Source organism: Dipodomys merriami, unplaced genomic scaffold, assembly GCF_024711535.1.
Source record: "Dipodomys merriami isolate MVZ:Mamm:240054 unplaced genomic scaffold, mDipMer1.0.p SCAF_207, whole genome shotgun sequence".
In the NCBI taxonomy this organism is placed as follows: domain Eukaryota; kingdom Metazoa; phylum Chordata; class Mammalia; order Rodentia; family Heteromyidae; genus Dipodomys; species Dipodomys merriami.
In genome coordinates this window covers 1,866,750-1,881,050 of record NW_027203460.1, presented here as the reverse complement: position 1 = coordinate 1,881,050, position 14,301 = coordinate 1,866,750, and positions in this window count along the sequence as shown.

Below are 14,301 nucleotides of genomic sequence, written 5' to 3'. Positions count from 1 at the left end.
GCCAAGGCATGAATTCAAGCTCCAGGACTAGGCAAAAAAAAAAAAAGGTGCATTTTATTAAGCCGGGCACTAGCGGCTCACGGCTGTAATCCTAGATAATCAGCAGGCAGAAAATTGAGGTTTGAAGCCAGCCCAGGCAAGAAAGTCTGTGATATTCTTATTTCCAATTAAATCTCAGAAAAATCAGAAAGTGCTGCTGTGCCTCAAGTGATAGAGTTCTAGCATTCATCCAAAGGAGCTCGGGGACAGCCCCCAGACCCAGAGTTCAAACTTCAGGAGAGGAAAAAGAAAAAAAAAACTCACTATACACTGTTAATATACTGCTTTGTTAAACAGCAAGTCCCACACAACTATTAAAGTTAATTTAAAAAATGATAAAATACAAGTCATTTTGGGAACCAGACAAAGATGGTATACAGGGGACAAAGTAAATATTATATCATGCAGTTTGAGTTGAAATTTGTTCTATAGTTTTCTTAAATCATTTATGAAATTGACAATACTGCCAATTATAGGTCAATTTCCTTGAGGAACAGATTGTATGCTGCTGTCTTTTATACGAAATCATAGAGGTGATATTTTGCCTTGTATTGAACTATATCTGATATTTTAAAGTAGATTTGTCCTAATATAATATTAATTTAATCAATCATTTCATTAGGGTGATGTTGGTTAGATTTTTTCCAGTAAATCTTATCCCCTATAATAAATGAGAGCATGCTGTGACAGTCTCCTATTAATATGAAAAAATACTTTATAAAATTAACTTAAAAGGGGGAAAGATTAAACTTGACTTCTGATTTTATACATTTCAGATTATGTTTCTTATCCTCATTGACTTGGGTTGGTGGTGGCACAGTACCCCATGTCAGGAATATGTGTTGAAATATGTGTATTCGTGGAAGACAGGAATAGGAGTGGGAGAGGGCGAAGGAGGAAGAGGGAAGAGAGAGAGGAAGAAGGAAAAGAAGAAGAAGGAGACAGAGAAGAAAAAGAAGGAAGAGGAGGAAAGGACTTTGATCTGAACACCTTTAATCACAAGTTCTCAGTGACCAAATCTCTACAACTATGCCCACATGAAAGGTTTCACCTCTTTATGGCAACTTAGTGAAAGCTAATTATTAATCTCAATCCTTTATGATTTCAGATTTAATTTCTAGAGTGGTGGGTAGATATTTCTATACATTGTGATAACTTCTGTTCCTAAATATTTACTTGAATTAATCAAAGAAGCTATTTGGCATGGAAGTGGTTTGGTTATACCATTGCTGGAGAAACATTTTGAGTGCAAATACATTTTATTTAACAGATAAGGAAGCTTCAGAGATTTCACTTGGTGACCTTCAAAAATGACTATTTCATCTAACTCATAATGACTTTAATTTTTCATAATTTTATGACATTTCTATTCAAGATTTTGTCATCTATAATTAGATTCTTTCTTTCCAGTTGAAGGAAAAATACATACTATTACAACCATTTATTTCTTAATTATTCCATAGAGTAGGAATAATATGAATTTCCTACCATTCAAAAATAAGTTATATTCAAGTCTATAGGAATAATTGCATGTAATGGAATATCTTGCTTTATTTTATATGGAGACTGATTCAATTTCTAAAAATAACTGTTGACATAAATGAAATTCAGTGTTTCTCTGAAATGTCTCGGTACCCAAACCTCAGAAATAAATAACTAGTAATTAAGATTTTTATATACTCCAAAAATGTATGAATCTATATTTTATGTCAAAAAAAGTTTTGGTTTAAAATAAGAGAAAATCATGTGACCACAGTCGATAATATTTAATTTAATGAAAAATGACTTCATTCACCCTAACAGAGCCTATTGCTTTTAGCTTACATGAGAAATTTGATTAACGATCCCTTCATCACTTTTGAATATTAGAGTATTTCAAATTGTGCAAACATTCTGTCATTTTAACCTTTGAGTATATATTTTTTCATAAAAATGAAAACTTTTTTCACACTGCGGGTTCAGATTCACTAACTAAATAAATATCTAAATATTAATTTGTTAAATTGAGCCTCTAGAAGTCAAATAATAAGAAATTTATTTTATTCTTACATATATTATATCAGTGCTGAATATGGGTATCGCAAGCTTGTAATCCTCACTACTCAGGAAGCTGGGGTTCAAAGCCAGCCTTGAAAACAATGGTATCATCTTATAACTATGTTAGAAACAATTACAAGAAAAAAAAAAAACATCTGAATACTTATTTTGGGGTCCATTTCACCTAACATCAACTTATCTGACCTTTGCTGCTTATCTCAGATATGTCCCTCCCCCACTGCTTTAATTGTATTTGATGTTGGTACAATTTGTGGAGTGGAAGGGAAAAAACAAATGGTTTAAATAAGGATAAAGGTGGACCCATTAAAACTATGAGGTGTAAAAGTCGTTATGTTGCAAAATGAACTTTACAACTTTGGCCTGGTGAGGGGCGGAGGGGGGGTAGAAGGGAAGGTTTGGGAGGGGGAAACAAAGGAGGAGGCAAAAATGCTTGATAAGAAATGTACTCATTACCTTGCTCAAGTAATTATAACCCCTCTGTACAGTATTTTCACAATAAAAAATAAAAAAAAAAGGCCAGACTTGCCAAGAGTTTGTGAGTCGCATCTCAATTAATCACACACACACATCAAAACACACGCACACACACACAAAGCCAGAAGTGGAGTTGTGGCTCAAATGTTAGAGCAATGTCCTTGCTAGGTAAAAAATCAAGGGATAGGTCTGGAGTTCAAATCACAAGAACAACACACACACACAATATTATGTATAAATTCTTATTTTAGTTTAAAGAAATAAACAATATCATGGAAAATAACATTTGTTACATATCCGGAAATTTTGTGAATTTGTTTTTATTATCATTTGTCTTAAGATATAACTTAGGTTATTAAAATTAATGTTAATATAGTATATTTATAATTACTCATAACACCTTGGAGTATAAGAGTTGGTAATTTTTCTATAGCCATAATAGATAGTCTGAGTAAAAGAAAGAAAGGAAGAAAGGAAGAAAAAGAATGAAAGAAAGAAGGAAAGAAAAGGAAGGAAGAGAGAAAGAGAGAGAGGAGTAGGGATGAAGGGAAGGAGGGAGGAAGGAAAGAAGAAAAGAAGGAAGGAAGGAAAAAAGGAAGGAATTAAGGAATTAAGGCACAAAGAAACGAAGGAAGGGAGGGAGGAAGAGAGGGACAAATACAATTTAATTTATAAAATGTGCTATTTAGCCCAGCATAAACTTGTAATTAACCCTTTAGTAAATGCAAGTTTGCAATTTTCATTTCTCTGCATGTTTCCAATGCATGAATGAAACCAACAAATGAAGGTTCAGAAATAACCAGGTGAATCTGATTGCATCTGGAGTAAATATGTATGCAAATATTCTTCTCATTTTCCATACATCATCAAATAATTATTTGCAAACAATTTACATTTAGTTATAAATATTCTAAAAATTCAAGTAACCAAGGGATGTCAATATATTATATAATGTGAATACTAGTAATTATAATGCTCTTAATAATAGTCTTTATGTTATATTAATTGTAACAATTTTATTATGTGTTTTATCAGAGAAATTAGCATACTCTGATTTTGGTGTTTGTGGGAGTCCTAATAGCCGACAGTAATTAAAATGAAAGGAGATCTGTATTTGTTGGCACAAATGAATATTTCTGAAAGCAATTAACTCATTGGAGATTGTTCAAATACATCAGAAGGGCCTTAGAAAGGCTGTACCACGTTAACATGGTTACCGATGATGTGATTCAAGAGCCACTAAACAATCATACTTCATTTTGCCATCATTATAATTATTCCCATTGTAAGAAGAATAATTCACATAATTTACATGATATAATCTTGTCCTTAAGTTATTATGTTCTATGAAATAATATCCAAATGCACACCACACTGAGTTAAAGAAAAAGTAGCAAAGTGTTTTGGACGATGTAACTCCTTCCAGATACACATGTTAAAATTCTATTCTCCTGTCTGGTGACATTAGAATCTACCTTTCAGAGATGACCCTGCAATAATGATTCTGATGAAAGAAGCCCAATATAATTACTCTGCCATGTGAACGCCCAGCAAATAGATTATTATGAATCAGAAATTAGACCCCCATAAGAGAAAAAATTGCTTTGAATAACCATTTTTAAAATCAATGTTTAAGCTTCTGGAGTATGGATAATATACTCCTGATATTTTTAAGCCACTTACTTTGAAATATTTTAACAGCCCAATGGCTGACAAAAAGCAAAGTTTTGATTTAAATTTCACAAATTCTGATAAAAAAGATTCATAAGGTTTTATTATTTGAATTTTATTCTCCAAGTCTTCGGGTTTTAAATAGGAATTGAATTGAGGTTCAACTGTCTATTGAACTATCAAAATTAATTTTTTGAATATTTTTATTTTCTTTAGTTGTACAAAGGGGTTGCCATTCACTGAAACAGTATATGGATACAGTGCATCTTGATCAATGTCACCCCTTTCAACACTCTCATCCAATCCTTATGTATCTCAATATTATATTATGGAATTTCTTGCCATTTAACAAAGCAGTTTAGGTGTACAATGCACCTGGAATTGTGTCACCACTTCAACATCTTCAACCTCATTTCAAACTACCCCTTCCTTTGTATATTTCAATTCTGGGAAGTATACAATGGATTCTTGCCTGTATTCTATCATTTTCCCCTTCAATTTCCTACCCCTCTCACATTGCCCCCCACTATCCTCTCTTGCACTACACATTTACTGGTATTCATTTTGTTGGCTTTCACTTAGCCTTTTAAGAGAATTATAGTATTTTCACTCTCCATGGACTCTGACACTTCAGCTAATTCATTTGTACCTCCTTGCATACCATCCAATGTGTTTACTTTTACATTTATAGACACTCCTATCTACCACAAGTGAGGAAAGTCATGCAACCTAAGTTTCTCTGGGTCTGCTTTATTTCACTTAATATTATTTCTAAGTGTTTCATTTTTCCTTTAGAATGGTGCAATATTATTCTTTCTGATGAATGAACAGAATTCCATTATGTATTTATATGTTTGTATATATATTTATATGCATATATGTTTGTATACATACATTTATATACATACATATATACTTGTAAATTGGGACCAATAAAATTATATATATATATATGTATATATAATCTATATATACATATATATTTCTTGATCTCTTTTTACAATGAGAGGCATCTGGGCTGATTCCATATGTTGGCTACAGAAAATAATGTGATAATGAACATGAATATGCTGGTAGCTTCAGTGTGGCCTTGTTTCTGCTCTATTGTATAAATGACCATAAGTGGAATTGCTGGATCATAGGTGGGTAGCTCTCTATTCAGTTCTGTGAGCAATTTCCATACTGTTTTCCAAAGTGATTGAACAAGATTACATTCCCACCAACAGTGTAATAGAGTTTCCTTTGGGCCACATCCCTATCAGTATCTGTGATCGTTCGTTTTTTCATAATGACATTGTAAGAAGGGTGAGATGAATCTCAGTGTTGTTTGGATTTGCATTACTTTTATGGAGAGAGATGCAGCTATTTGTCATTCTTACTTCTTCTAAGAAGTTATCTTTAAGTCTTTATCCCATATATTAATTGGGTTCTTGTTTATTTGAGGGTTTATTTTGTTGGGTTTAACTTTTTGATCTCTAAATATGGGTTAGTTATGAAAACACTTGTCTAATGCTTAGGTAATAAAAATCTTCTTCCATTCTGTTCTCTTTCTATATATCCTACTAACTTTTTCTGTTGCCATGTAGAAACTCTTCAGTATGATGCGATTCTATTGATCCAGAAAGAATGATATCACACCATTCATAAGGAAATGGAAAGCCTTGGAACAAACTTATATTAAGTGAAGAAATACAGACTCAAAGAAACATAGGTTGCCTAATTTCCCTCATTTGTTGTAGTAGAACGTGCCTCTAATTCTACAAGTAAACACAATTGGATGGTAAAAGAGAAAACATTACACTTGGACATGATAAATTTTATGGGATTCTAAACATTTATACAGTGAGATCAAAGGAGGATGCCCTTTGGAGAGGATCACAAAGGATCAATAGCTGTACGAATATTATCATATAAAATAATATTCATTAAAATGATCTCCAAGAAATGATTATGAGAGTTTCTTTATTATTTTGCTTTTTTCTTCAGTGTTCTGATGCCATTTTTTAAATTTCTGCACCTTTGGTCTTATATGTACGTTTGGATAGGGTAAGGGGGAATACAGAAATGGTGGGACAAAGGCTTAAATGCAGCAGTGCTACTCAATAGACATTACATAGTAAATGAACTATACAACTTATGCGAGAGGGCGTTTGAAAGGGAAAAACTGGGAGAATATGTGTGAAGAGGTGACACTGTTCAAAAAGAAATGTGCTCATCATCTGACTTTTGTAATTGTAACCCATCTGTAAATCATCTTTACAAATTAAAAATGGACTTCATAAACAGACGAGTAGCTATACAAATATTAGATTAAAATGGCTTTAAAATAAAAGTGGTATGAAAGTAAAAAGAGACAAAGAAGGACATTAAATATTGACAAAGAAAACTCTCCATCAGAAGGATATAAAAATTCTAAATATCAATGTCCTGAATACTAGAGAAATTCATCAGAGAAATACTACTTACCCTAAAAACATGCATATATCCAAATAAATTGTTGGTTGCTTGAACAAATCTGGACAGGCCATCCAGGTGAAAAGTTAGCAAAAATTTTTAGAGCTAAATAATTGTATTGACAAGTTATACCTAACAGATATCTACAGAGTATTTCACCTACCAGTGTCACAACATATATTCCACTCAGCAGCCCATGAAATGTTCTCCAAATTAGGTCATATTTTTTTTTTTGGTCGGTAGTGGGACTTGAACTCTGGGCCTGGGCGCTGTCCCTCAGCTCTTCAGCTCAAGGCGAGCGCTCTACCACTTTAGCTACAGCGCCACTTCCGGTTTTCTTGTGGTTTATTGGAGATAGGAGTCTCACGGTCTCTCCTGCCCGGGCTGGCTTTGAACCGCGATCCTCAGATCTCAGCCTCCTGAGTAGCTAGGATTACAGGCGTGAGCCACCAGCGCCCGGCTAGGTCATATTTTATATCACAAGGAAAATATTTCATAATTCAAAAATAAAAACGAAACTACTCTTTGTATCCTGTCAGACCATGATTGTACCAAATTAGATCTCGACATCAAAAGGCATCACATAACATTCTGAAACCCACAGAGATTGAATAACACATTGTTAAATCATCAGTGAGTCACTGAAGAGATATACAGGAAAGTTCCAACGTTTATGGAATTCAGTGGAAGTGAACACACAAAATACTACCTCCTCTGGGACACAGCAGCAGCACAGACAATACTCAGAGGAATATTTATAGCTTTGAGTATGTACATCAACAAATTAGAACAATCTTAAATCAGCACTAATGATGCACCACTAAGTCTTTGACAAAACAGGAAAAATAAAACCAAAAACCACTAGACAGAAATAATACAAATTAGATTAAAAAATAAATGAATCAGTCTCAAAAAACATACAATCATAATTGACCTTTATCTACTAGTAGCTCAAAAATTCACCCAATGAATGTCAATGTAGCTATTTTCAGAGATAGACTCAACAACTCAAACCAGTGAACAAAAAAAATCTAGAATTCTAACAAGCAACATTCTGTTTGACTTTAAAAAATTCTATGTTGTTATTATTAAGGTGATTTATAGATGGATTGTAATTACAAGGGTCAGGTAATGAGTACATTTCCTTTTGTGAAATGTCTTCAGTTCCCTCACTTGTTCCCAGTCCCACCCTTCTGTCTCCACCCATGTGTTAAATAGTTCACTTTCATCAACGTTCAATGAACTCCACTGCTGCAATTTTTCACTCTTTTCCCTAAAGCTATGTGCCCACCCCTCACCTTCCTGAAGACACACAATGAATATACCAGGCATAAGGTAAAAAAAAAAAAACAGAATTATCACAAGCTATAAACAACTACAAACACAAAACAAAAAAGAAGTTTTCTGTTTCTGTATCTCATAGTTCATTTGAGTATGTATATGTTGTTATATAAATCTAATTGTTTTTTATCATGAAGTCAATTCAGGGATTAAGGTGTAATAAAATAATATTGCTTTCTATTTAGTAATGCTTTTTATTTTAATATTAAAGTTGTAAGTAACACAATTGAAGTCCTAGTGAAATTTGAAAGTTCATATTTAGATGTTCCAAATGTCTAATAATTCCCTTTTGGCAACCAAAATTAAAAACAGGCATGTTTTATCCTCACAAATGTCATTATTTCATGTGTAAAAAAGTAAAATAAATGTAATGTTAATTCAGTGGACATAAGGAATCAAATACTTATGCAATGCATCAGTACCATAGATTATGACATCTATTAATAAAATTAATAAAACTTTTTTTAAGTAGATTACTTCAGACATGCACCAAGTGATAATTTTCTTTTCTAAGTGAAGTTATATAGAAATCACAGTCCAAAGATTCCAGAATTCTGTGTGCTTTATACATGTCAATTTACACATATGGTAGGCTCATCTCAAAGTTATTTGAAGATATCTGAGAACAGGATTAGAATAAAAAATTCAAGCAACTGGTTAGCTGTATTTTGTGACTAAATAGTTCTCTTTTATATCTCTTTATTTTATTTGAAAAATCTGGAGAATTTATTTAAGTCACATAAAAAATAATGAGAAATAAACACCCTTAGCTCCTTAAAAGACAATCAATAAAAAAGGAAACAACAAAGAAAAAATTGAGCCTCATTTTGCATGTGGTCTTTGTATATTGTGGTGCTTTGTTACTGTGGATTATGTGACTCTCCCATGAATCTGGGCTCAAATCACAAGGGCTACAGGAAGAAAATTTCAAAAGCTAGAGCAGCTAATACACCTGTGCAGTTGTTTGTAGGTTTCACTAAAGTCGCAGCTGGACATGAACTGTACAAAGGAAATAATTCTACTTCTCTGCAGGCAAGAATGTGATGGAAAGCATAGTGTTATCTTCTTAGATGAAATAAGATCACCACACTTTAAAAGCTGACTAAATGATCAGCCCTTTGAATAACAGTGCCATTTTTAATGCATTCTAGAAAATTCGAATCCTTCATCCCTCCACAACCATTAATGACATTCACAAATCATTGCCGAGGGGAATTTCCAGTTCTATTTGATATTTCAAATGGATTAGGAGTAACATAAACAATAATTCCAAGTTGTTGAGAATATTTAATTTAGAATAAGCAAACAAATCAGATTCAACTCCATAGCATAACCTTTAGGAAAAGTGAATTAAGGTATATGGCATGTCCTTTGTAATTTAATTATAGACATTAGGGCAAAATGCCCAAAACACTCTGCAAGAAGGAAAAAGAAGTCTTTGATAAGATCTATTAAAGATTACAAGTAATTTTACCTACAATTTCTATTATATGATAGCATATTTTTTCTGATAATCAGAAACAAAAATATTTTTAATTATGATATGAAACATGCATCATCATGAATGAATGAAATCAGGGAGTAGATGGCTCAGGACTGGTTGGTTCTGTTAGATATTCTCATTATTTTGAATGATCTGGTGTTTTTGTCTGTGTGGAATTATGAATGTATTTAATGTCTGGGCTGGAAAATTTGATTATTAGATCATTGCTGACACCCAATGTCAGGAATCTAACCTGAGTCAGAGTGGTAAATATATATGTGTGCATGTGTGATTGTGTGAGTGCCTCCAAGTCTGTATTTAGAAGGAAGTATCTTATTTCCCTCAGGGTATATACTTAATTCTTTTAGTTATACTTCATTAATGACAGCAAATAAAAGTAATTAACATTTTTGAGACATATGTTTATCTTCCTATGTTTGCATGAACAAACTAAAAAGTTATATTTGGGGTATGAGTTTTGTGGAAGGTCAGCTGAAAGTATAAATATCTTCAGAAAGATGTCAATAGCAATCATTTCAGTGTAGATCAATTTTAGACAACACTTGGAAGGATATGTAATCATATATGAAAATATAACATTTATTGATTTTCAAAAGCTACACTATTCGAGAAATATTTAGTAAAACAAGTTAAATTATGGAAAGATAAAAGTAATGTGATTATTTATTGCATACAGTTTTATATTTTAGTTTCGTCAAGTAAAAATGCCATTTATTTCTACTGTTTAGGAAGGTAAACCCTAAATATTATAGTTTGTGCCATATTTCACAATGAGAAGGTTTGTTTATATCAATAAGTTTATTTCTTTTGTTTCTGCTGTCCTATTCATAATTCTTCTCATAGTATTCTTCTAAGGACTTTTTCTGCCAGTTTGGGGCTTGAAAATACATTATGCTCTCAGGTTTTGTGTTTTTTTTTTTGTTTTTTTTGCTAACAGTGGTCAGTCTACTATTTGAACCATGCCCCAGCCCAGAAATTTTTGTAGTTAATTAGAGATAGAACCTCATGAACTTTCCTACTAGCCTGAAAACCATTATCCCCCAAGTCTCGTACTTCTTAATCACTAGGATTATAGAGATGAGTCTTGGATCCAAAGAGTCAATGACTTTTCGTGTCTTATAGCTTCCACATGTTTGCTAGTAATTGCAATAATAAACTACCACAGATTGGGTAGCATTAATATTGTAAATACATTGTCTCTGAGTTGGTGGAATTAGAACTCCAAGATTAGAGTTGGCTTCTGATTCCTCTTTCCTTGGCATATTCAAGGCATTCTGCTTCTCTTGGAGTAGACTTCAACTTAAATGCTACCTGTGAGATTCTGTTTCCATATGCAATCACTTTGTAAAACAATGGTTTTTTATCTTTAGTCTGATTTCAGTGGGACATAACATATTACTTAATAGAAGAAAATCTCTAATATGAAATTATTTGTTTGGGACATGGAAGTTATGGTTATACTTTAGACGTGCCACATTTAAATTCCCAGTGCTATTGGAAAATTGAACTCAAAACCTATACTTGTGAAACAGCATCTCTGACACTACCATACCTGCAGATTATAATTTGATTGCTTATTTTGAGGTAGTATCACTATGCCTGGGCCTGCTTGGACTGAGGTCCTCCTAACACAAGCCAAAAACATTTTGCCTGGAACTGGAATTCTCTAAGCTCTGTTTTCCAAGTAGAAAATATTATAGATTTGAGCCACTTTATCCAGTAAAAGTATACAATTTCAAAATATCTTGGTATTGCCTATATTTGTGCTTAACATATATAGCTAACCTTAATTTTCTCCCTCTTTTGTTTAGTACTCTGAGTTGAAACCATTGGCTTTCTTTTTATACATGGCTTTGTTTTGGATGGAATGCCATCACAATAAAAAAAAAGTCTCACAAAATTTTATGTCAAAAATCATGGAAAGAAGGCTTCAGGTTCAAAAAAACACTGATCTTTAAGTTATAATTGCAGTATTAGTTATAGTGTTAGTCAATTCTTGCTTAAGTATCAGGAGGAAGGCAGAAATGTGAAAGATGTCAGGTCTCTGTAGAAATTTTGTAGTTGTCATTTCATGTTATCTTCCTTCCTTAAAGCTTGTTTTATTAAAACCCTCTGGGTTTATATTGGTTGGACTGATTGGTAATCATCTCTGGAAATAAAGCTGATTTTAAAGGCTGATGGTTTGGTAAATAAAGGAGTGATCAGAATGAGCACAGATATTGTCACAGATTGAGCCGACCAGGTTAACTGCTGAACAGCCAAAAAAAAGCAAAGTTTCAAGTTTGATGATCCACATTGGAACATATACAGATAGATAGATATATACATATACATATACATGTGCATATACATACATACACGAAAAATTAAATCTCCAGTAGAATATAGAGAAACTTGGAGTGACAGGTGTTAAACTATATCAAACTGGTTGCAGGAAAGGTACAGTAAAATATAGATAGTTTAGCATAGATTTTGTAAAGGATGAAAATTCTTCCTTCATTATATACTTTACAAATATCCTTATTATGTTTTAAGTTTTTTGTGAAAATACCATACAGAGGGGTTACAATTACAGGGACAATGTAATGAGTATATTTCTCATTAAGCATTGCTACCTCCTCCTTTCTATCCCTTTATCATCCCTTTCCATCTCCCCTTCCCGACCCTCTCTCCCATCTTGAGTCAAAGTTGTAAATTTCATTTTTCTACATAACATCTTGTACATCTCATTGTTGCACTGGGTCAGCCTGTATCCCTATTTAAACAATTTGGTTTTTCCCTTCCCCTCCACAAATTATACCAACATCAAATACAGTGAAAACTAGGTTGTTGTTTTTTTTAATTTTACTAAGAGCATGTATACAATGCTGAAAATTTGAATTACACAAAATATGCAACATGGGTAGGCACTGGTGGCTCAAGGATATAATCTTAGCTAGTTAAGAGGCTAAGATCTGAAGACCACAGTTCAAATCCAACCTGCATAAGAAAGTTCATTAGATTCTTATCTCCAATTAACCACCAGGGCAAATGGAGTTCCAGTTCAGATTGTATGGCAAGCACTGGCAAGTACTGTGTTCTAAAACACAAAAACACCATCCAGGCCCTGAGTTTAAGCCCTGGGATCAACAGAAACAAAAATATAAAATAAAACATGGAGTTAGATATTTTATAATGAAACATAATTTAATATACTCTACATTGTTAGAAAGACTAGTCTTCTGGGTTAGCTTTATAACCTACCATAATAAGTGATGTTGTCGACTTATTAAACAGAAATGCTTATTCAGATTTCCAAGTTTGAAGGTTTCAGTATATGTTCAGTTGGTTTTATTGCTTTGGAAGCCTGTGAGAAGACTATGGCAAGGTGGGGAGTATGTCAAAGAGAAAAATTTTTTTTTACCTAGACTGATTAAAAGATAAAATAAGAAAGTAGTGGAGAGTGTATGTTCTCATAGCTTTCACGCTGAAGAACTTAATCTCCAGAACTATTCAGATATTCTCCACAGTCTGGGAGGAAATAGAAAGTCACTTTTCTTCAACTCATAGATCTTTCTGGGGCATTCTAAATTCAATTGGCAACACCTTCACAAATGATAATGACTTGTCCAGGGGAAGAAGCAAGTAGATATTTCTGTAAATTCTAATCATAACTCAGCAGACTAAATATTTTATGGAATTCCTATTAAAATATTTTCTTGCAGACGGAGTGGGTCTTTATAATACAAATGTGTGTATCTGTGTGTTTGTATGTGTGTGTTGAATAAACTAATATAACAATGTAGCAGAGAAAAGTATTAGTGGGGCTGGGAAAGTGTCTTAGTTGTGGAGCCTTTGCCTTGCATGCATGAGGCCCTTGGTTCGCTTCCTCAGCACCACATAAACAAAAAGAAAAAACTGGCGCTGTGGCTCAAGTGGTAGAGCGCTAACCTTGATCTGAATAGCTGAGTGACAATGCCCAGGGCCAGAGTTCAGGCCCCACAACTGGACCCAAAAAAAATATTAGTATGGCCTTTTGTTTTTCTTCTTATACTATGAAGGTCTGCCACAATTCCCAATCAAATCCTATCCAAGATTCAAACATTAATGCTGTCCCAAAAGTTTTGCATGCATGAAGGGCTGGGAAGGTGGCTCAGTGGTAGAGCACTTTCCTTACTTACCAAAAGTTTTGCATGCCAACCCAAGTACATCTACTGCATTTAAGATGGCCATGGTATATAAAATTTTAAGTCCTCCAATTACGTTGTCACCAAGGAAACAACATATAATATTTCTTTAAAAATACCTAGACTGTAGAACACTTTACCCAGAAAATTGAAGGAATATACTTTATAGGATTTAATTTAAAATTTAGTCACTGAAATGGATGTTCTATATCCACAACTCAGAGCCCTATTAAACTACATAATTTCAAAACTCATCTATTACCATCTTCTATGAACACAGTCCTTCCTGAAAACAAACCAGATGTGGTAAACAAATTACCGTGTATGCCATTGTCAAATGCAGCTGTTCTAAAGCATGGAACTGGCAGCAATTAATGCCTGTAAACAGCTGGTTCTAAGGAGTATGGAAAGTGATTTTTTCCACTATAAGTAGAAAAGTCCACACATGTTTCAGATTGTGTTTCATTGTTTGCATTTGTGAGATATATTTTGGAAAGCACAATGAATGAAAGTGTGCTGTTTTGTAAAACTTTGCTGGTTGACACACCAGGGAAGGAAAACTTTTGAAATGTTTCAAATGAAAAGACAGACAAT